Raw genomic sequence first — 24,813 nt, 5'->3', positions numbered from 1 at the left:
TGCTATCCTTCCTTTGGTATTCATTCGGTTATCTTTCTTTCTTCCTGTTTCTTTTTTTCTCTCTTTCTCGTTCTGTATCTCGTTCGCTTTCTCCTTCAACGCTCTCTCCCTCTCCTTCACCCCACTTCCTCCCCGCCCCCCGTTTTGCGGCATATCTGTCTCCTTGAGTTGGTGAGTCACCCCCCCCCCCCCCCGCACCTCCCCCGACCGCCCCCCCCCCCCACAGGTCACGTGCCTCTGTCTGAGCCCACCCCTTGCCCTCTCCATCTCTCGCCATCTCTTGCAGGAGCCCTCCGGATACCGACCCTCTCTCTCCCTCTGATACAGACCATTTCCTCCGCAGAGGTAAGGCGACGCTTTAAGGTGGATTATAGATGCGTTTATTTTATTTACATGCAGCTTCTAGCGCGCTGTAAGAAGCGGTGTCTACCCTGTGTAGCGCTATAGCGTTCCGAAGCCCCCCGCTCCCCCCTGGATACACGCACACCTTTCAAGGTGGAGGCATCCCTGCATCAGGACCAGGGGCGGGGGAGAGCCCCGCTCCACGGTCTGCGGGATGAACTTCGACGTCCCCAGCCCAGGCGCTCGGTACCATGCATTCTCTTGCCGGGAGCCCACCCCCCTGCACGGGACAGACCCCCTTGGGCACGAGGGTGCAGTTTCCAAGCTGCCCCAGGCCACCTGCGCGCACCCTTCTGCCACCTTCAGGACCAGAAAACCGGGGGTGCAGTCCGAGCCCCTGGACAGCGGCACCCCGCTTCACATCTTGCAGCCTTCTCTCTTCCGATGCCCAGGAAGAGAGACGACCCCCACCCCCCCACACCTCCACTGTCCCACCCGCCCCAGCCAATGCGGCCCCTCGGCAGTGACCTCCACTGAATTCACAATGCCCTTGAAGTTATCATTGGTAAAAGCCGGTATCTATCACTTGCTGCAGAAAGTGAAGCAGGTCTGCTGAGAGGGGGGGGGGGGGAGAGGGGGGTTATAAGGGGTACGATGTGGAAGATTATGAAGGGGCATAAAACAAACCTCACCGGTGGAGGGCGCTCGCCCCTTACGGTTTGACAGATGCCGTGTTCAGCAGCAGTCACATCCCTCTCTGTCAGCGAAACCGAGGGCCCGACACTGAAAAGAAGGTCACTCACAATCTTGCAGCTGAGGGCCCGGTCTGACAGTCGGTCACTCTTTCTCTGTTGTAAGCTGAGGGCCCGGCGCTGCCGCAGGTCACACCGAGTGACAGGGGTATGCCTGCCGACGAGTCCCCATGTCAGGCCCTCGCAGGCAGCCAGACCCGATAACAGAGTTTTTTTTTTTTGGGGGGGGGGGGGGGGGGTCTTATGGCTGGGCAGGTTTTTATTTTAATTTTATTTTTTGCATATTTATATAGCGCGAACTCGACCCGAAGGTATTGGAGCGCTTTACACAGAGAGGAGCGCCGTATTTACATTACACATTCAGGCACGGGGAGAGTGAGGGCAGATTTACGATAACTGGCGCATCCCTGCAGATCAGCCGGGATGCGCCAGTTATTCTGCGCCGCATTTACATTGTGGCGCACCATGGGGCAAAAATGGACCGATGTGCGACGCATCTGATTTTGAGAGCGAGAGGACCGGCACTTCTCTAGAGAAATGCAATACTTTTAATGGGAGAGTACCGGCACTTCTCAGAAACAAGCAGGTACAGAGTACCTGTACTTCTACGTTTCCATTGCAAGCACTTCTTAATCCCCGAGAGATTATAAGGAAAGAGCGGAAGTGAGAACAGGGCAAGGGGGGGGGGGGGGGGGCAGATGTGGAACTGGAGAGGGGGGTGGCGGGGCACGGGATAGAGGAAGAGTCTAGAGTGCAGAGAGAGGACGGGGCGAGAGAGGGAGAGCAGAGAGGAGGGAGACAGGAAGGAAAAGGATGGCGGGAGAGCGAGGATGAAAAAGGAGGAGTTGGTTACAGAAGCAAAAGAAAGTGGGGGAACGAGGATATAGAGATGGAGAGAAAGAGGGTGCGCCGGGAAGGAGTAGAAGGAAAGGGGGGTTCATGCGGGAAATGGAGACGGGCGGAGCTGGAGAGGAAGGAAAGAGGGCCGGGGTGAGGCCTGTGGGGGTGGGGAGGACAGAGGTGAGGGAAGGCAGGGAGGGAGTCCGTGAAGGAGACCGAGAGGGCCGCACTCAGAATGCTAAGAAAGAGAGAGGGGGTGACAGGTGGGGGAGTAAGAAGAGAGAGGTAGTGTTGTAAGAAAACATGATGAACCCCCGCCCATTGTGGTGGTGGGTCCCTTAAATCCACTTAGCGGGGCTCTCCTATGGATTTACAAAGGCATTGCCCGGAGTGGGGCCCTTCCGGGGTGCCCCCATGCACCCTAAAGCGCTGCGGAGGCCCACCTTGTACTCCCGGGGAGGGGGGATGGAAAGAAGGCGTCAGGAGGGGGTGTAAGCAGGGGACACCGGGGTGTGGAGGGAAGCAGATATGGAGGCTGGTGGGGGGAGATGCTGCCGTGGTCGCTCGGGGTGCACGCCCCACAAACAATCAGACGCGCGCGCGCGCCCTGCAGGAAATAGCTGTTGGATGGAAAAATCAATGCCTTTGCAGAGACGAGCAGCGAGGCACCCGGGCACGAAAGGCCTTGCATTCACCGACTGAAACATTACCATACGTCTCCCTTAAATGCGGGGCCTCAGAAAGAATGGGAATGTACCTAGAAGGCCTCTCTGAAATACTACGATATTTAAAAGGGGGTTGTAATACTACCAAAAGACTATGAACTAAAAAAAACATAAGACCCCTTAAACTTCGAATGAGTGAATAACATAATGTGTTTTGGTAAAAGGCCTATTGATTGGCCTACTCAAGGCAATATAAAACACCCCTACCAGTCCTGGATACTCTGGGTACTCACTCACCCACCCATCCTTCACTGCCCTGGATACTTTAGGCCCTCATTCACTCTTCCTTCCCAGGATACCTTGGGCATTTACTCCCTCGTCCACTCATCTGTCTCTAGCAGCCAGAGATTCCTTGGGTACTCATTCACTCTTCCTTCCCCGGATACCTTGGTCACTCATTCACTCTTACTTCCCCGGATACCTTGGGCACTCATTCACTCTTCTTTCCCTGGATACCTTGGGTACTCATTCACTCTTCCTTCCCCGGATACCTTGGTCACTCATTCACTCTTCCTTCCCCGGATACCTTGGTCACTCATTCACTCTTCCTTCCCCGGATACCTTGGGCACTCATTCACTCTTCTTTCCCCGGATACCTTGGGTACTCATTCACTCTTCCTTCCCCGGATACCTTGGTCACTCATTCACTCTTCCTTCCCCGGATACCTTGGTCACTCATTCACTCTTCCTTCCCCGGATACCTTGGGCACTCATTCACTCTTCCTTCCCCGGATACCTTGGTCACTCATTCACTCTTCCTTCCCCGGATACCTTGGGCACTCATTCACTCTTCTTTCCCCGTATACTTTAGGTACTCATTCACTCTTCTTTCCCTGGATAACTTGGGCACTCATTCACTCTTCTTTCCCCGGATACCTTGGGCACTCATTCACTCTTCTTTCCGTGGATACCTTGGACACTCATTCACTCTCTTTCCCCGTATACCTTAGGTACTCATTCACTCTTCTTTCCCTGGATAACTTGGGCACTCATTCACTCTTCTTTCCCCGGATACCTTGGGTACTCATTCACTCTTCTTTCCCCGTATACCTTAGGTACTCATTCACTCTTCTTTCCCTGGATAACTTGGGCACTCATTCACTCTTCTTTCCCTGGATAACTTGGACACTCATTCACTCTTCTTTCCCTGGATACCTTGGACACTCATTCACTCTTCTTTCCCTGGATACCTTCAGCACTCACTCACTCTTCTTTCCCTGGATACCTTGGGCACTCATTCACTCTTCTTTCCCCGGATAACTTGGGAATTTACTCCCTCGTCCACTCATCCGTCTCTAGCACCCAGAGACTCCTTGGGTACTCATTCACTCTTCCTTCCACGGATATCTTGGGTACTCATTCACTTTTCTTTCCCTGGATACTTTGGGCACTCATTCACTCTTCCTTCCCTGGATACCTTGGGCACTCATTCACTCTTCTTTCCCTGGATACCTTCAGCACTCACTCACTCTTCTTTCCCTGGATACCTTGGGCACTCATTCACTCTTCTTTCCCCGGATAACTTGGGTACTCACTCACTCTTCTTTCCCTGGATACTTTGAGCACTCATTCACTCTTCTTACCCCAGATTACTTGGGAATTTACTCCCTCGTCCACTCATCCGTCTCTAGCACCCAGAGACTCCTTGGGTACTCATTCACTCTTCCTTCCACGGATATCTTGGGTACTCATTCACTTTTCTTTCCCTGGATACCTTGGGCACTCATTCACTCTTCTTTCCCTGGATACCTTCAGCACTCACTCACTCTTCTTTCCCTGGATACCTTGGGCACTCATTCACTCTTCTTTCCCCGGATAACTTGGGTACTCATTCACTCTTCTTTTCCTGGATACTTTGGGCACTCATTCACTCTTCTTACCCCAGATAACTTGGGCACTCATTCACTCTTCCTTTCCTGGACACCTTGGGCACTCATTCACTCTTCCTTCCCCGGATACCTTGGGCACTCATTCACTCTTCCTTCCCCGGATACCTTGGGCACTCATTCACTCTTCCTTCCCCGGATACCTTAGGCACTCATTCACTCTTCCTTCCCCCGGATACCTTGGGCACTCATTCACTCATCCTTCTTTGGATATCTAAAGGTACTTACTCCCTTGTCCACTCATCCGTCTCTAGCATCCAGAGACACATTGGGTACTCATTCACTCTTCTTCCCTGGATACCTTGGGCACTCATTTACTCTTCTTTCCCCGGATAACTTGGGCACTCATTCACTATTACTTCCCTGGATACCTTGGGCACTCATTCACTCTTCTTTCCCCGGATACCTTGGGTACTCATTCACTCTTCTTTCCCTGGATACTTTGGGCACTCATTCACTCTTCTTTCCCCGTATACATTCGGCACTCATTCACTCTTCCTTCCCCAGATACCTTGGTCACTCATTCACTCTTCCTTCCCCGGATACCTTGGGCACCCATTCACTCTTCCTTCCCTGGATATCTTGGGCACTTACTCCCTCGTCCACTCATCCGTCTCTAGCAGCCAGAGACACCTTGGGTACTCATTCACTCTTCTATCCCTGGATACCTTGGGCATTCATTCACTCTTCTTTCCCGGATACCTTGGGCACTCATTCATAATTCCTTGCCTGGATACCTGGGGCACTCATTCACTCTTCTTTCCCCAGATAACTTGGGCACTCATTCACTCTTCCTTCCCTGTATATCTTGGGCACTTATTCCCTCGTCCACTCATCCATCTCTAGCAGCCAGAGACATATTGGGTACTCTTTCACTCTTCCTTCCCTGGATATCTGGGGCACTCATTCACACACCCAGCCCCGTGATACCAGCTGGGGGCTCTTCCTCGCTCGAGCAGACCCCCTCTTGCCCACCTCCTGACATGAAGCATTGAAGTGACTGCGAGGCAACACTGACAACCTCACAAAATAGATAATGAAACAGAATATGGTTCAGATCCTCACACGAACAGTGCTTCAGCACCCTGGACAGCAGCGCGAGGACAGGACACTTTGACCCCCTTTAATCCTGTGTTCCGGCCTTTAATCATGGGCTCCCAGCCTTTAATCCAAAAGATTGTGCAGTCTAACTCCATAACTCCATCTGTTTTTCTTGGTAAATGCTTGCACTGTGTGTATTTTTATATAGTGAATCCCTTGCATGCTTATGACAAGCTCAACCGGCCCTCCCACAATACATAATGCCCCGGGGCTTTGGAGACCTTGCAGCCCCCCCCCAACCATTTTTTTGTAGCCCCAGGGGTGACGTTGCCCTCGAGTGCTCCAGGAGGGGGGTCACGCACAGTCCGCCCACCCTACACGCACCTGCCGGGTCTTTTAAAAAAATAATAATAAATTTAGTGGATCCTGGGGGTCCTTCTGGGACCCCTAAGCAGGTCTAGAGGGTAAAACTATTTCTACCCTGCCCCCTTTCTACGTTTTGCACACATATTCCACTGACTTCTTCTGCCTCACTTCTACCGAGGCACAAAATGGCTGCCAACAGTTCCTAAATTCGAATGTTGACAACCACTTGACAGCCAATTAGCATTCAGTGCGTGATCGGAAGGGTGCGCTCATGGTGCTAATTGCCCCTGTTTCGGGTAGACCTTAACATCAAGGAATTCAATGCAGTTCTTATTCACATGGGAGGTGAATTTAAGATTGGCAGCGTTGTTGTTAATCTGACTGATAAAATTAGTTTCACTTATTTCATTTCCTTGCCAAACAATAAAAACATCATCAATGTATCTTAACCAGTACAAAACATGATTATTAAAATCATTGGCATGAGTTTTTTTGAGGACCTGCTCCTCCCACCATCCTACATGTAAGCATGCATAACTGGGGGAGAAGCAGGTCCCCATAGCAGCTCCTCTCGTTTGTACAAAGATGTCATTACCAAATGAAAAATAGTTATTATGTAAATATAAACACCATGAGACCAAACTTAAGAGCATTTTATTTTATATATATATATATATATATATATATATATCTATATATATATATATATATATATATATATATATATATATATATATCTCGCACCAAAAATTCCCCGCAATCGCGTTTCAGCTAGCGCCTTGATGCCTCCGGGTTAAGTTGCGCTCTTATAAATTGACAATTCATTCATTCATTCATTCATTCATTCATTCATTCATTCATTCATTCATTCATTCATTCAGCGGGGGAAGACGAGCCACTCCAGTTTGCTCAAGTAAGTCAATTTCATTGTAGATGGCAACAAAAAAGACGCCTTTCGACCCTTCTCGGGGTCTTGGTCATATATATATACACACACTCGTCCTTCCTGTTCACTACAGAGGCGGGCTAGTCTGACTGTCCACATTTGCAAGAGGAAGGGCTCCAGGCCCAGACGGTATTCCTCTTGATTTGTTTGTTCAGGGTACTGATGCCTGGGTTGACTATATAGTAGCTCTATCAATTGTGATTGCACTGGTAGCATCCATTCCTGAATCTTGCCAAGGCGCCGAAGTTATACCGGTATATAAGAAAGGCGACAAGTCTTTACGGGTCAAATATAGGCCCATTAGCCGTATTGATTGTGTTCAAAAAGTCTTTTCTCATTTGATTCTGATAAAAATTCAAAAGTGGATATCAGATTGGGATATTATGAGCCTGCTTCAAGCAGGTTTCCGACAAAACCTCGAGATAGTCCAGGTCTTTCGGTTTCTTATACATTTATGAAAGACTCTTGATCTGCAAGGGCAACTTAGTTGTTGCCTTTGTTGACCCAAAATCTGCCTTTGACCTGTTCCGTACTTGAGGCTGTGGCAAGTTTTGTAGGCATGGGTATGCCTTGCGATACTCTGTGACTACTGATTAGTCTACATGAGAGTAACTATAACCCTTAGAAGGGGGTCACAGGGCCAACTGACCGACAAGTTCCCAGTGCTGCAAGGTGTTCAGCAAGGGTGCGTCTGGCACCCACTCTCTTCACTTTGTATATAAATGGCTTGGTTAACTATCTTTCTGCCTCCCTAGCGGAAGTCCCCGTTATAGCTAACACCAAATCCCTATATTGCCATTTGCAGATTACACTATTTAATATCAAAACTCCAAGTGGCCTGCAAATTCTTCTTTACAAATTCGTTGCCTTCTATCATGTTCATGGCTTAGAATTCAATGCAGATAAAGTGAAATGTATGGTGTTTAGCAACCATCAAAAAGTTAGGTAAAGCTGATGCTAGTGGATAAGGCCCTCGAGAGGGTTGATTCGTTTGATTACCTTGGGATCAAACTGTCGGCCAACATGTCATGGTGTCCACATATCGATAGGGCTTGCTTGAAGCACAGGCAGACTGTTGGCGCCATCCTGAAAGAACATCGGGGTTCTTTACCTAAGCCAAGAGCACCAGCTCTTCAGATGACAAGGCCCTTGCCATGGAACTATATGGTGCGGAGATGTGGGGCTTTGCTGACGTCTCTGTGTTGGAGTGATCTGAGAACAGTTTTTTTAAGATCACTGACTCCCTTCCATCAAGTACACCATTGCACCCTCTATTTCTGTACATGGGAGTTTGAAGGTAGCCCATAAAGCACCCTTGCAGCCCCTGCTATTCTGGCAAAGATTATGGCTACTCCAGAGTTGGCCCACCATGCTGCTGCCTTAAAAGACATCATTAAGTTAGATAGATTTCACAAAATTCCCAGGTTGACCGTAACCAAAAAAATTATGGTTTCTTTCGGCTTTGGGGGTTTTTGGCACCACCCTACTGAACCCCAAATCCCCTCCAAGGAGGTGCTAAAAAAAGAATATTGGACATTTATGTTGCAGAGGGAGGAGCAAAATATTGCAGGCACTTCACTGACGGGGAATTTTTGATGTTTAGATCAGTGTATGTCTAGAAGAGTACTGGGTCTTGATTACGGTGTCTTTAGACCATCAATTTAGAATCAGAAAGAAATTTGTATAGCGCGCTACTCACCCGGAAGGGTCTCAAGGCGCTGTGAGGGGGGGGTGGGGGGGGGTCAGTTACTGCTCGAAAAGCCAGGTCTTGAGTTGCTTCCTGAAGGGAAAATGGACGTGGGGCATCCGTAGGCGGATGGGGAGGGAGTTCCATGTCTTGGCCGCCAGGTAGGAGAAGGATCTTCCTCCAGCGGTGGCTCTGCAAATGCGAGGTACTGTGGCAAGGGCGAGGCTGGTCGAACGCAGCTGGCGGGTGGGCGTGTAGAAAGTGAGGCGGTTGTTGAGGTACTTGGGGCCCAGGCCGTGGAGAGCCTTGTGTGCGTGGGTGAGGAGTCTGAGCATGATCCTCTTGCTGACGGGGAGCCGTCAGCATACTATTTAGAATAGGGACACTCCCTCTGAAATCATCCACTGCATAATGGTGGGGATCTGTCTCTGGAAATTGTTCTTTCTTTCTTGATCAAACCAAGTCTGTACCACATGAGCACGGCTTATGTCTAGCCATGCTCCAAAATGGCTGGCATCCATTTGCAGACAACTGGGTACATCTAGCCACGGAACCGCTTTGAGGCTATTGAGATCTGTCCCTCTGTACTCTTTGCTTGTACAGTTGCAACATTTTTGGGGCTGATGTGGGCGAAGAGAAGAACTGCCATAGAATGATTATGATTTTTATATTGATTTTAGGATAGCGATGCACTGGTACTGGTCTTATAATTTTTTTTATTTTATGTCATTTTTAACAGTTTGTACATTACATTGTTGATTTTAAATTGGCATATTGACACTTTCCCATTAATAATGTAATACTGTGTTGCACATTTTCTTTATTTACTTATTTATTATATTTTATCGAAATGTTATGGCTTTGCTGAAATAAAGTTATTTTTTACTTGACTTGATATATTTAATTTAAGAAAATACCTCGAGTTGGCCATTGGCGATTTCCTAACAGTAATGTAGCCGTGTTACAGTGCCTCCCACTCCACCCTGACAGTGCCCTGCAGAGCAGCACACTTTTCCATTGACCTCGTCTCCAGAGGTGAACCAAGGAAGCTTTCGGTGGGTCTTGTGTGGTCTTATGAGCGACACTATCTCTTCTGTGAATGGCTCGGGTGCTGCCATCTCTGTAGGTGCCTCTTTACACCTGTGGCTACAGAGCAGTGAACGCATGACATATGTTAGGGGGCTGTGGCTGCAGCCAGGAGATGGTGGGATGAGATGGCGTCGCAGGTTGGGTGTGGGATGACCCTGGCAGTAGGCTGGGTGTTAAACGGGTTGGACAGCCCTGGCAGTAGTCTAGGTGTTAGATGGTTGGACGTCGCTGGTGGTAGGCTGGGTGTTAGATGGGTTGGACGGCCCTGGTGGTAGGCTGGGTGTTAGCTGGTTTGGACGTCGCTGGTGGTAGGCTGGGTGTTAGATGGGTTGGACGGCCCTGGTGGTAGGCTGGGTGTTAGCTGGTTTGGACGTCGCTGGTGATAGGCTGGGTGTTAGAAGGTTGGACGTCCCTGGTGGTAGGCTGGGTGTTAGATGGGTGTACATCCTTGGTGGTAGGCTGGGTGTTAGATGTGTTGGACAGCACTGGTGGTAGGATAGGAGTTAGATGGGTTGGATGAACCGGGTGGTAGGTTGGGTATTAGTTGGGTTGGAAGTCCCTGACAATAGGCTGGGTGTTACATGGGTTGTACGGCCATGGCAGTAGGCTGGGTGTTAGCTGGTTTGGACGTCGCTGGTGGTAGGCTGAGTGTTAGATGCGTTGGATGCCCCTGGTGGTAGGCTGGGTGTTAGCTCTGTTAGACGGTCCTGACATCTGGGTGCTAGATGGTTAGACGCCCCTGGTGGTAGGCTGGGTGTTAGCTGTGTTGGACAGTCCTGACATCTGGGTGTTAGATGGGTTGAACGATCCTGGTCGTGGGCTGGGTTTTAGGTGGATTGGGCAGCTCTCGGGGTTGGCTAACGTTTAGATGAGATGTATGGCTCTGCGGGTAGGCTGGCTCTTAGACGGGGTGGACTGTCTTGGTGGTAGGCTGGGCTTTAGACTGGTTGGACAGTCCTGGCGGTATGCTAGGTGATCAACAGGTTGGACAGACCTGGCTCCTAGGCTGTGTCTTAGATGGGTTGGATGTCTCTGGTGGAAGCTGGGTGTTAGATGTGTTGGACAGCACTGGTGGTAGGATGGGAGTTAGATGGGTTGGATGGACCGGGTGGTAGGTTGGGTATTAGTTTGGTTGGACGTCCCTGGCAATAGGCTGGGTGTTACATGGTTTGTACAGCCATGGTGGTAGGCTGGGTTGGACGTCGCTGGTGGTAGGCTGGGTGTTAGATGCGTTGGACGCCCCCTGGTGGTAGGCTGGGTGTTAGATGTGTTGGCTGTACCTGGTGGTAGACTGGGTGTTAGATGGGTTGCACGTCCTTGGTGGTAGGCTGGGTGTTAGATGGGTTTGACATTCCTGGTGGCGGGCTTGGTGCAAGATGGGTTGGATGGCCCTGGTGTTAGGCTGGGTGTTAGATGGGTTGGATAGCCCTGGTGGTAGACTGGGTGTTAGATGGGTTCGACATTCCTGGTGGTAGGCTTGGTGCTAGATGGGTTGGCTCTACCTTGTGGTAGGCTGGGTGTTAGATGTGTTGGCTGTACCTTGTGGTAGGCTGGGTGTTTGATGGGTTGCAAGTCCTTGGTGGTAGGCTGGGTGTTAGATGGGTTGCACGTCCTTGGTGGTAGGCTGGGTGTTAGATGGGTTCGACATTCCTGGTGGTGGGCTTGGTGCTAGATGGGTTGGATGGCCCTGGTGGTAGGCTGGGTGTTAGATGAGTTGGATGGCCCTGGTGGTAGGCTGGGTGTTAGATGGGTTGCACGTCCTTGGTGGTAGGCTGGGTGTTAGATGGGCTCGACATTCCTGGTGGTAGGCTTGGTGCTAGATGGGTTGGCTGTACCTTGTGGTAGGCTGGGTGTTAGATGAGTTGCAAGTCATTGGTGGTAGGCTGGGTGTTAGATGCGTTGGACGCCCCTGGTGGTAGGCTGGGTGTTAGATGTGTTGGCTGTACCAGGTGGTAGGCTGGGTGTTAGATGGGTTGGATGGCCCTGGTGGTAGGCTGGGTGTTAGATGGGTTGCACGTCCTTGGTGGTAGGCTGGGTGTTAGATGGGTTCGACATTCCTTGTGGTAGGCTTGGCGCTAGATGGGTTGGCTGTACCTTGTGGTAGGCTGGGTGTTAGATGAGTTGCAAGTCCTTGGTGGTAGGCTGGGTGTTAGATGCGTTGGACGCCCCTGGTGGTAGGCTGGGTGTTAGATGTGTTGGCTGAACCAGGTGGTAGGCTGGGTGTTAGATGGGTTGGATGGCCCTGGTGGTAGGCTGGGTGTTAGATGGGTTGCACGTCCTTGGTGGTAGGCTGGGTGTTAGATGGGTTCGACATTCCTGGTGGTAGGCTTGGCGCTAGATGGGTTGGCTGTACCTTGTGGTAGGCTGGGTGTTAGATGAGTTGCAAGTCCTTGGTGGTAGGCTGGGTGTTAGATGCGTTGGACGCCCCTGGTGGTAGGCTGGGTGTTAGATGTGTTGGCTGTACCTGGTGGTAGGCTGGGTGTTAGATGGGTTGCACGTCCTTGGTGGTATGCTGGGTGCTAGATGGGTTGGATGGCCCTGGTGGTAGGCTGGGTGTTAGATGTGTTGGCTGTACCTGGTGGTATGCTTGGTGCTAGATGGGTTGGTCATTCCTGGTGGTAGGCTGGGTGTTACCTGGATTGGACTGCCCTGGTGGTAGACTGGCTGTCAGATCGGTTCGACGTTCCTGGTGATGAGCTGGGTGTTAGATGGGTTGGATGGCCCTGGTGGTAGGCTGGGTGTTAGATGGGTTGGATGGCCCTGGTGGTAGGCTGGCAGTTACATGGGTTGGATGGCCCAGGTGGTAGGCTGGCTGTTAGATGGTTGGATGGCTCTGGTGGTAGGCTGGGTGTTAGATGGGTTGGATGGCCCTGGTGGTAGGCTGGCAGTTACATGGGTTGGATGGCCCTGGTGGTAGGCTGGCTGTTAGATGGTTGGATGGCTCTGGTGGTAGGCTGGGTGTTAGATGGGTTGGATGGCTCTGGTGGTAGGCTGGGTGTTAGATGGGTTGCACGTCCTTGGTGGTATGCTGGGTGCTAGATGGGTTGGATGGCCCTGGTGGTAGGCTGGGTGTTAGATGTGTTGGCTGTACCTGGTGGTATGCTTGGTGCTAGATGGGTTGGTCATTCCTGGTGGTAGGCTGGGTGTTACCTGGATTGGACTGCCCTGGTGGTAGACTGGCTGTCAGATCGGTTCGACGTTCCTGGTGATGAGCTGGGTGTTAGATGGGTTGGATGGCCCTGGTGGTAGGCTGGGTGTTAGATGGGTTGCACGTCCTTGGTGGTAGGCTGGGTGTTAGATGGGTTTGACATTCCTGGTGGCGGGCTTGGTGCAAGATGGGTTGGATGGCCCTGGTGGTAGGCTGGGTGTTAGATGGGTTGGATAGCCCTGGTGGTAGACTGGGTGTTAGATGGGTTCGACATTCCTGGTGGTAGGCTTGTTGCTAGATGGGTTGGCTCTACCTTGTGGTAGGCTGGGTGTTAGATGTGTTGGCTGTACCTTGTGGTAGGCTGGGTGTTAGATGCGTTGGACGCCCCTGGTGGTAGGCTGGGTGTTAGCTCTGTTAGACGGTCCTGACATCTGGGTGCTAGATGGTTAGACGCCCCTGGTGGTAGGCTGGGTGTTAGCTGTGTTGGACAGTCCTGACATCTGGGTGTTAGATGGGTTGAACGATCCTGGTCGTGGGCTGGGTTTTAGGTGGATTGGGCAGCTCTCGGGGTTGGCTAACGTTTAGATGAGATGTATGGCTCTGCGGGTAGGCTGGCTCTTAGAGGGGGTGGACTGTCTTGGTGGTAGGCTGGGCTTTAGACTGGTTGGACAGTCCTGGCGGTATGCTGGGTGATCAACAGGTTGGACAGACCTGGCTCCTAGGCTGCGTCTTAGATGGGTTGGATGTCTCTGGTGGAAGCTGGGTGTTAGATGTGTTGGACAGCACTGGTGGTAGGATGGGAGTTAGATGGGTTGGATGGACCGGGTGGTAGGTTGGGTATTAGTTTGGTTGGACGTCCCTGGCAATAGGCTGGGTGTTACATGGTTTGTACAGCCATGGTGGTAGGCTGGGTTGGACGTCGCTGGTGGTAGGCTGGGTGTTAGATGCGTTGGACGCCCCCTGGTGGTAGGCTGGGTGTTAGATGTGTTGGCTGTACCTGGTGGTAGGCTGGGTGTTAGATGGGTTGCACGTCCTTGGTGGTAGGCTGGGTGTTAGATGGGTTTGACATTCCTGGTGGCGGGCTTGGTGCAAGATGGGTTGGATGTTAGATGGGTTGGATAGCCCTGGTGGTAGACTGGGTGTTAGATGGGTTCGACATTCCTGGTGGTAGGCTTGGTGCTAGATGGGTTGGCTCTACCTTGTGGTAGGCTGGGTGTTAGATGTGTTGGCTGTACCTTGTGGTATGCTGGGTGTTAGATGGGTTGCAAGTCCTTGGTGGTAGGCTGGGTGTTAGATGGGTTGCACGTCCTTGGTGGTAGGCTGGGTGTTAGATGGGTTCGACATTCCTGGTGGTGGGCTTGGTGCTAGATGGGTTGGATGGCCCTGGTGGTAGGCTGGGTGTTAGATGAGTTGGATGGCCCTGGTGGTAGGCTGGGTGTTAGATGGGTTGCACGTCCTTGGTGGTAGGCTGGGTGTTAGATGGGTTCGACATTCCTGGTGGTAGGCTTGGTGCTAGATGGGTTGGCTGTACCTTGTGGTAGGCTGGGTGTTAGATGAGTTGCAAGTCATTGGTGGTAGGCTGGGTGTTAGATGCGTTGGACGCCCCTGGTGGTAGGTTGGGTGTTAGATGTGTTGGCTGTACCAGGTGGTAGGCTGGGTGTTAGATGGGTTGGATGGCCCTGGTGGTAGGCTGGGTGTTAGATGGGTTGCACGTCCTTGGTGGTAGGCTGGGTGTTAGATGGGTTCGACATTCCTTGTGGTAGGCTTGGCGCTAGATGGGTTGGCTGTACCTTGTGGTAGGCTGGGTGTTAGATGAGTTGCAAGTCCTTGGTGGTAGGCTGGGTGTTAGATGCGTTGGACGCCCCTGGTGGTAGGCTGGGTGTTAGATGTGTTGGCTGAACCAGGTGGTAGGCTGGGTGTTAGATGGGTTGGATGGCCCTGGTGGTAGGCTGGGTGTTAGATGGGTTGCACGTCCTTGGTGGTAGGCTGGGTGTTAGATGGGTTCGACATTCCTGGTGGTAGGCTTGGCGCTAGATGGGTTGGCTGTACCTTGTGGTAGGCTGGGTGTTAGATGAGTTGCAAGTCCTTGGTGGTAGGCTGGGTGTTAGATGCGTTGGACGCCCCTGGTGGTAGGCTGGGTGTTAGATGTGTTGGCTGTACCTGGTGGTAGGCTGGGTGTTAGATGGGTTGCACGTCCTTGGTGGTATGCTGGGTGCTAGATGGGTTGGATGGCCCTGGTGGTAAGCTGGGTGTTAGATGTGTTGGCTGTACCTGGTGGTATGCTTGGTGCTAGATGGGTTGGTCATTCCTGGTGGTAGGCTGGGTGTTACCTGGATTGGACTGCCCTGGTGGTAGACTGGCTGTCAGATCGGTTCGACGTTCCTGGTGATGAGCTGGGTGTTAGATGGGTTGGATGGCCCTGGTGGTAGGCTGGGTGTTAGATGGGTTGGATGGCCCTGGTGGTAGGCTGGCAGTTACATGGGTTGGATGGCCCAGGTGGTAGGCTGGCTGTTAGATGGTTGGATGGCTCTGGTGGTAGGCTGGGTGTTAGATGGGTTGGATGGCCCTGGTGGTAGGCTGGCAGTTACATGGGTTGGATGGCCCTGGTGGTAGGCTGGCTGTTAGATGGTTGGATGGCTCTGGTGGTAGGCTGGGTGTTAGATGGGTTGGATGGCTCTGGTGGTAGGCTGGGTGTTAGATGGGTTGCACGTCCTTGGTGGTATGCTGGGTGCTAGATGGGTTGGATGGCCCTGGTGGTAGGCTGGGTGTTAGATGTGTTGGCTGTACCTGGTGGTATGCTTGGTGCTAGATGGGTTGGTCATTCCTGGTGGTAGGCTGGGTGTTACCTGGATTGGACTGCCCTGGTGGTAGACTGGCTGTCAGATCGGTTCGACGTTCCTGGTGATGAGCTGGGTGTTAGATGGGTTGGATGGCCCTGGTGGTAGGCTGGGTGTTAGATGGGTTGGATGGCCCTGGTGGTAGGCTGGGTGTTAGATGGGTTGGATGGCCCTGGTGGTAGGCTGGGTGTTAGATGGGTTGGATGGCCCTGGTGGTAGGCTGGGTGTTAGATGGGTTGGATGGCCCTGGTGGTAGGCTGGGTGTTAGATGGGTTGGATGGCCCTGGTGGTAGGCTGGGTGTTAGATGGGTTGGATGGCCCTGGTGGTAGGCTGGGTGTTAGATGGGTTGGATGGCCCTGGTGGTAGGCTGGGTGTTAGATGGGTTGGATGGCCCTGGTGGTAGGCTGGGTGTTAGATGGGTTGGATGGCCCTGGTGGTAGGCTGGCAGTTACATGGGTTGGATGGCCCTGGTGGTAGGCTGACTGTTAGATGGTTGGATGGCTCTGGTGGTAGGCTGGGTGTTAGATGGGTCGGATGGCCCTGGTGGTAGGCTTGATGGGATTGTAAGAGTGGAGTATTTTTCAGGAACCTAAAACAGACCCTGTGAAGTAATTTGACAGCCTAATGGTAGAAGCAGAAAGGTCAAAACAGCAAATTACAATACCACATAACACTAGCACAAGAAGTGCAGAAAAGCCAGCCATGGGCAAACAGGGATCACATACAGGTGACCAGAGACTAGATATAGAGTCTGTCTATACAGCCACAAATCAAAGCACACAATCAGACGGGAAGGTAGACCTCCAGCTGTGGCCCACACAATGGTCCCTCGTCGTCGTCTGTCGAAATCCCCCCCCACCAGGCCCCACTGCTCTTACCTGCACGGGTCACAGCTGCCTACAGTGTGATTCACTAGAGAGTGAGGGACACTTCCGTGGAAGAAAATTACAGAGGAAAACTATGAGTCACCCGTTTTGAAATGCAGGAAAACTGCAGAAAAAAACAGAAAAGCGTGCTTGTGCATTTCACAGAAAACAAGCCTTGGCGAAGCCATTATGTGTCTCCTTTGGAACCAACTGACTTTGCCACTGCCTTTGGTGATGCCGAACAGCATTAGTAAAACAAAATGTTTTTTTGCTGGAGCTGTTTAATATATTATTAAAAAGTATCAATGGCGGGACTGCTGATGGAGTCCTTCCATAGGTGTGTGGATGTGTCATCATGCATACCGGTGCCTACAGAATGACAAAGGCGCCATTTTCTTTTATTTCTCACTGATCAAGCTCAGATGATGGAGGCCACTTAGAGCAATCAAAAAAATATATATATATTTGTGGGAAAACACTTTCGGGGTGGGCCAGCAACAATTTTGTGCTTGACCCTCACAATTATTCTTATTATTTTTTTTTAAATGGTGGTAGTGGTGGATGGTCAACAGAGGAGCAGGTGGGGGAGAAAGTGTGGAAAGGCAATGTAATGGTCGACTGAGAGCATGAGGGGAGAGCAACATGTAGGGGAAGAAGACGAAGGAGGCAACGACACAGAGGGCTGACGGAGAAACACATGAGGGAAACAACAACATCCAGATTGGGGAGGAGAAGCACACTGGTGAGAGCGAGCACCAGAGTCTGGGAGAAGAAGCAAACAGATGAGAGAAAGCAACTCAAAGCACAGGGAGGAGGAGCACACACAAATGTGACAGCTGGAAAACACATGCACTCTCATGGAGCACTCAAGTAATACAGAAAAGTAGTTCCCTAAAAGTGAGCAGTGGAAGGACACAAGTAAAGAGGCTATGCTCAGGGTTTTGGGGGTAGGGAGAATACAAACACAAAAAGAACAAGACAGGCCAGGTCGATAAAGAAGCAATCAAATGAATGAGACATTAAAGCCGGCAAATGGTGTGCAATGGCCGGGCTTTAAGTCTGTGTCAGTTCGTTGCCAGATCACAAAAGGTGTTTTAGAAACAGACAGCTTGCAGTGTCTGGTAGGCATGACCTTAAACATTGCAAACTTTGCTGCGGATAAACTGCCCTGTTTCACTGTGCAGGTGGTAGCATCAGGCTTGAGGGCAAGCCCACACAAAGGGAAAGGAATGTAGCATGAAACTCAGTCAAACTGGCGAGGACTAGAATTTACATGGAGAATGACCTCAAAGTGGAAACATCAAGTATAGCTAGGAGAGATTAGAAGCATTCCTCCATAACCTTTTGGATTTTTGATATACTGCCCTAAGAGGCAAGTGTATGCCGAGACATGAGCCCCATCTAGGGTGAAACCAGTCTTGGACAGTGGCGGCTGACTGCTTTAGAAAGTGGTGGGGACTCCAGGAATGCCCTTAGGCGCCAACCCAAAACTCTTATTCGTGGTCTATTACAAACAGTGCTTATAATGGGCCAAAATGAAGAGCTCAGGAGTTGGGGCTGAAGGCAGTGCGAGTTCCTCACACTGCCTGGCAGTGTGTAGAAAGAAATAAAAAGTACAATAAATGAAAAAAATAAAATGCACTTACCTACTCCCGTCCTCTCTGGTCCCGAAGTTCGGTAGTAAGGGGTCTCTGAGCCAACTCCCCTAAGCAATCCAGATGCTACTCTCATGCCGTGAACCAGCAGGAGAGAAGTGCCAGGTAAGATGGAGCCGGCTGGCTCAATGCTCCTGCAGGCACTGGTGGCCTGTGTCTGCTCCCCACCCAGCTGTTTAAGACAGCTTGGGCAGGAGAGGTTTAAAGTGCGCATGTCAGGCTGGCCGTTGCAAGATGCCTGGCCAAATTGACATGCATACTTTAAACTTTAGGGGTGCACCATTCCTCCTCCCCTGCTGCCAATCAGTAGTGATGACCACGCCCCAACACTTGGCATAGGCTGGCCTGATAAATAAAATAATTGTATTACTGTTTTATTTTTCATGTTTGCTGCACTGGCAGCAGGGTGGGTGAAACTCTGCCTCACGGAGGCACCACTACTGGTCTTTGGTTCAGGGAGGACCTGGCCTGGCCTGGCAGCCTGGGCTGAACTGTTCCTATTGGAGCAGGTTCAAGACTAATTTGCATATAGTTAGGTTCAAACTGAGATGCATGGTGGGTAAAAGAATGATGGCCGAGCAAATGCCAGTTGTTAGACTTAATGCAAGCATTCCTCCCATCACCCTTTGCATAATTGCTGTATATTGTATTGCCAACTGTAATTTTGGAAATGTTTGCAATATTGATGCTCACCTGAGGGTTTCTCTTTGGGAAAACCTCAGCTCAACACAGTAGGTCTGAGATGTTGATGGTGACAAGCCAATGATAAAGACTGAAGGCTTGATAGGTTCGTTGTGAAATATATGTCCTTACCAATATGTTTGATCTGTTTATTAGAAAAAGTTACAAGAAAAGCAGTATGCCTAACCGATTTATTGTGAATCGCTTATGTTAAAGCCAATATGTCTTTAACTGTGAATTGTTATTGCAATGTATTAAAGCGTGTAGATCGGAATTTCAATACATGGAATCTCGTGATTTACCATAGTAGACAATCCCTTTTGTGTTAGTTACCCCCTCTGACAAGTCCTGGGGGCAGAAGATTTGCCCTTTAAGAATCCTTGTTGGGCCCTCTTAGTGGGGGGTGCACACTGTTTTACTAAAAGTAGTTTTGTGCATATTTGTAATTTAATGACTGTATACATGATGATTGCCTTTTGGGAAAGATTATGGCTGATACAGTAGATCTTTAAGTGGTCATTGCTTTTACACTGTGACGGTATACAGGTACTGAGGTACATCGGTTCACATAGATTTATTGTAGTAGTCGAGGGATTTGGCTACCACCTGACAAACCTTGGGTGTAGAAGATGTTCTGTTTGATCATCTTTGGCGACGTTGGGCCAGATTCACAGACCTAACTTAAGATAAAATCCTAAAGTTACTACTTTTTGTATTCACTGAAGGCATTTAGGAGTAGTAAAGTTAGGATTTTGTCTTAAATTTGACTTAAGACAGACTTAAGACAAACCTAAGACAAAATCCTAACTAAAGTCTGTCTTAAGTCTGTCTTAACTTTGTCTTAAGTTTGTCTTAAGTCTGTCTTAAGTTTGTCTTAAGTTTGTCTTAAGTCTGTCTTAAGTTTGTCTTAAGTCAAAATCCTAACTTTACTGCTACTAAACGCCTTCTGTGAATAGCAAAAGTAGTACGTTTAGGATTTTGTCTTAAGTTAGTTCTGTTAATCGGGCCCTCTCTTAGGAGTTTGTATATTGTTTTGCCAATGGCAATTCTTGCATATCTATAATTTTATGACTATATGCCTGATGGTTGCCATGTCGGAAAGCTTATGCGCCAGCAGTAGGCCTGAGCTGGTTATGGTCTTAAACAAAGGGGAGCAAAGAGGGAAATAGGAAAAAAGGGGGAGCTCTCTACTCAAGACAAAACAATAACAAAACAAAAAAAATCCCACACCCCAGAATTTATTTTTCCTTTTCACAAGTAAATTAAGGCTCCAAACATAGAACCTGACTGTAGGGGGACTAGTCAGAGGTCGTGGTGGTTGCTTACGTGAGGTGGCTCCTACTTTGTTTAGCTGTAAGATTAAGCAGCTAGTATGACATTGTTCTTTTAAATGGCCTGTGTTTCTGGTCCAGGGCGTGATTATACTGGCTGTCCCCATACAGTGGCATTCTAAACAAAAAAACTTCAGTGGTGTGGGAAACAGTTTATTTTGGTTGTTAATGTGCTGAGCTGGTTATGGTGTGAATCCAGTGATTAAAGCTGTAGGTCTGACTGGCTCATTGGGAATTTTTTTTTACATTAGGTGCCATAGATCTACTCTGATTATTCTGAAAAGTTACAACAAAGGTAGTAGCCTTACGGTTTTGATTGTGGTAGTTATTAAACTGTATTAACCCTTTCGGTGCTGCGGACGGCCACCGGCCTCCCACGTGATGGTGGGCGTGTGCAGCGGAGAACGGCTGGGGGGCGTCCGAATCCCGCCCACACTCTAAATTTGCCCGCACAGCGGGAGAATTAGCACAGCGTGCAAGGGGTTAAAACCTGTAGATACTGTAGACAGATATTTATTACATGGACTCTCTCTGACAAACCCTTGGGTAGAAGATTTGTACTAGGATTATCATTGGCCGTCTTAAGTGGATTTAAAGATTGTTCTTCCGGCTGTAATTGGGTTCTTATTTTTAGTTTTATCACTCTTCACCTGAAGATTGCCTCGTGGGAATGCATTTGCTTAATACAATAGGCCTAAGATGGTTATGGTGAAAAGCCAAAGATAAATGCTGTGGGCCTCATTGGTCTATTGGGAAATGTTATATCCGACGCCATTGGTTGATCTGCTTATTCTGAAATGTTAAGACAGAAGCAGTAGAGCTGATTTATTTGTTGTGAATGTTGGGTAAAGCCAGTAGACTTTTAAGATAGTATTGTTATTACACTGTGTTAAAGCCTGTAGACAGGTGTTTAGTTCCAGGTGAATTCATAATTTTCCCTGTAGGCATGGTGTTCAATACCCCCCTCACAAACCCTTGGCGTAGAAAGTTTACACTGTTAGAACCCTTGTTAGGCCCTCATAAGAGGAGTTGCACATTGTTTTGCCAACTGTGATTTTGTGTTTATTTATAATTTCATGACTGCATTCCTAATGGATGTCTTGTGGGAAACGTTATGATCAATAAAAAAACACCTGAGTTGTTTGTGATGTGAAGCTAATTTCAGCAACTATACACTGATTGGTACATTGGCAGAAAGTTATGTCAAATACCATCAGTTTGCAAATTAATGCACAATTTCTAGTAATTGTGGGCATTTTGTGCAATTTCCACAATGGAAACTACCTCAGTTTCACCTGGTTTATTTGTCTACCAGGCTCTAGAAACAACGAATTCCTTCAAATCTATACATACATATACAGAGGGCCTTTAGATCAGTCCTATTCTACCATGTGTCTATTACAGTGTCATTCACATTCTGCTTCTACCTGCGGCAGCAACCAGCGTGGGCCTATGAGTCGGCCCACTTAAGCCATTGGCTCTATTCATCTGTGAGCGATGGCATTATGATCACATGTGCACATTCATCTGAAAATAAGTGGGCTTCAGTGCAAGAGATGGTGAGCCATTTCTTTTTCTCCTTTTATAATTCCCCTTTCATTTATTTTTTATTTTGCTTCTAATGAGTGACAGAATGGATGTATGATGTCTTATTGAGCACCTAAACTCATCAGTGACTAAAGAGACACTTTCATTTATAAGCCACTCCTATTTGCATTGCAAGTGCTTGTTTGTTTAGGAAGAGCCTGCTCCTTGTATGCCTTAGTCTTGCATAAAGGTGTGGACTTTGAACTCTGAAAGTGTGATCAAGAAAGACAAAAGGCTGGGGCTTACCTTAAGGACCCCTTCCCGTTGCACAAACAGACTCTGCAGTTCCACCCCTCAGCCCCACCGTCTCACAACGGGGCACGCTTCTGGAAGTCTGATCAGCAGCCCTTTGAGAGTAAAGGCTTTATTGTAGGCCTGGGCGTAGTTTGCGTAGCAGCACTACAATTAGCTTCACGTAGTATACTTTGAACTTCACGTAGTACACGTAGTCTGCGTAGCGTAGCTGATGACGCTGTGTACTTGTTAGTATTAAGCCCAGGGTTACTTTAATAAATTCATATGGAGCCTCCTTACCTCAGTTTCTGGATCTCCAACCACAGGAATGCATGCAGTGAATTAGCGCTGTCTGCGAAAGCTCTCCTCACCCTCCATCTTCTGCACATCAAACCAGAGGCGTCCTAAATGAATGCCACTCTGATTTATAATTAATACCGTGAGCCGCGCTTGAGGTTGAACATCAGTAGACATCCGCTGCGGCATTCGCAGAGGCTCCTGTCAATGCTTACATCGAGCCGCTACTTTACGCTTCCACTCCATGAGCCGACCAGCAGGGCCGGCTTTGGGGCAGTGCGACTGGTGCAGCCGCACTGGGCGCTGACCTGAGGAGGGGGCGCTGTGACTTCAGAGGGGTGCTGTGTTTAGCGATATCTTATGATAGGAGAGATGAGGGGTACTTTTGCAGGTGGTACGGAGAGAATCCGAGGAGGCGGTCATGGCACATTGGGGGGCCAAAAGTGATTGTCGTACCGGACGCCACCAGCTCTCCTTGCTGATGGGGTGATGTAGTGGTACCCCAGAAATGGGCAGACTGCTGACCGTACTCTAGCGCCTATCAAAGTACCTAATATAGCACTATCTTCACATCCAAATAATGCTTTTTCTCTCTACATTCGGGCATCCTCTAAGTGCACGCTGTCTCAAAAAAATATTCTCTGTTCCTTAAGCAAGAGATGTGAGGGAAATGAATGTCCCAGGTAGGCTAAGAGTTAGGTATATAGAAAAGACCCTGAGGTGGGTTCAGGGGCGATGGGATCAAGGGTTAGAAGGGCCTGAAGATTTCATACCGTTTTATCGTTTTTCTTTTCATAGACAAATTGTTTAGCTGAGTGTTATTCTTTGCATAATTATTTGTATTATTTTTTTCCATATCTTATGTGTTATTAGATTTTCAATGAACTCACTTTTAAATTTAAAACAAAGAAGGTCCTGCAGATAGGATATGGATATTAACCCCTTCGCTGCGGCGGCTATTCCGCCGCAGCGCTAAAGGGGAGGCGGGGCCACGCGGCGGTCCCGTGCTCCGTCACAGCCCGCGGGTGAGCTGTGCTTGTGACGGAACGGTTCCGTCACGGCCCTGCCCGCTCTTTAGAACGTCAGCTCAGGCGCGGGATTCGTGCCATGCAGGCGCGGCGAGCGGGCCGTGACTGAACCGTTCCGTCACGAGCATGGGAGGGGTTAAGAGGGAGTGGAGTTCCTGGTGCGCTACCCTGGGATTAGGCTCGAGTAGGAGTAGGTGTAAAAGAGAGGTGAGGGCCATAGCGTAAGCCTTAGGGGTTTGTAAGATAAGAGGATTTTTCAGGAACCTGAAACAGGCCCAGTAAAGTCATTTCACGGCCTATTGGTGGAAGCAAAAAGGGGAAAACAGCAAACTACAATTTCACATAACACTAGCACGAGAAGTGCAGAAAAGCCAGCCTTGTTAATGTTAATGTTAATGTTACTGGGATTTATAAAGCGCCCGAATACCCGGAGGTGTCTTGGGGAAACAGGGATCAAATGTAAGTGCCCAGAGACTAGATATAGTGCCTAGCCGACACCGCAACACGGAGCAAACCGCAGAATTAGATGTGAAGACGTACAGTGTAATTCACTGGAGCCTGAGGGACACTTCCGGGGAAGAAAAATACAGAGGACAAATCTGAGTCACCCCAATTGAAATGCGCAAAAACAGCCGGACAAGCAGAAAGGCGTGTTTGTGCATGTCAGAAAATAAGCACTGGCAAAGCCACTTCAATGCCTCGTCAGGGGTAATAAACCATATCTAAGTGCACAATGCAATAAGTCAGTGCTATTCACGAATCAACATTGTGAACGTTCCTTTTACTGCTGTGCTAACATGTCGCTGGGTTTAAACCTTTTTTTTCTCACAAACACATGCATGAACCAACACTTTCTTACGATGCGTCAGCAGTTTGTCAAAGTATCTTCTATGTAATATTTTGCCTTCTACGACGTTTCAGTTCACTATTTACAATGCAAATGTCATCTTCTGACTACCTTTCGTAACACTCGTTTCTGAGGTTTCAGCTTTACTGCACTAATGCAGCCTGTTCAGCAAAAGGACCCTATGGCGGCGTTCATAATGTTGTAGCCAGATGTTGCTTTTAGATGGGAGTTGATTTCAAGACCAGTTGGGGCAACACACATACAATTGCTTCTTATCAAACTCTTCTTCTGACAAAAATCCAGATCTAGTTGCTTTCCCAATGCTTGTTTAGCATCATTAACAATGGCTTATGGACCGTTCTTTAACTTGTACACTATTCTCCATAGGAATGATTTAAAATATTGTGTCTGTGGTCTAACTCACTCATCCAACCGCACGTGTTCCGCACTTTACGAGGGTGGGGGCAGGGGCGGCCTTAGGCATGTGCAAGCTGTGCTCCTGCACAGGGACACCATACCCCAGGGTCCACCATGCCATTATATATCCTTATTATAATAATCCTCTGAGGATGGATACATATTTGCGTGGCGGCCCCTGGCAGGGATTTGGCGGCCTCCGGCTCTGTT

General features: G+C 49.3%; 1 protein-coding gene across 1 annotated transcript in view; it reads left to right on the top strand.

The window, feature by feature from the left end:
- Positions 1–224: 224 nt before the first annotated feature.
- ENO2 (enolase 2) overlaps positions 225–24,813 on the top strand; it is an 82,196-nt gene continuing 57,607 nt past the window's right edge. The window contains exon 1 of the mRNA XM_086932920.1: positions 225–345. The gene's annotated coding sequence lies outside the window, so the exon portion shown is untranslated. The remainder of the gene's footprint in view (positions 346–24,813) is intronic.

The sequence above is a fragment of the Lissotriton vulgaris genome, chromosome 7, assembly GCF_964263255.1.
Source record: "Lissotriton vulgaris chromosome 7, aLisVul1.2, whole genome shotgun sequence".
Classification (NCBI taxonomy): domain Eukaryota; kingdom Metazoa; phylum Chordata; class Amphibia; order Caudata; family Salamandridae; genus Lissotriton; species Lissotriton vulgaris.
Note: the sequence above shows the minus strand (reverse complement) of the source record. Positions and strands in the feature narration are given on the sequence as shown.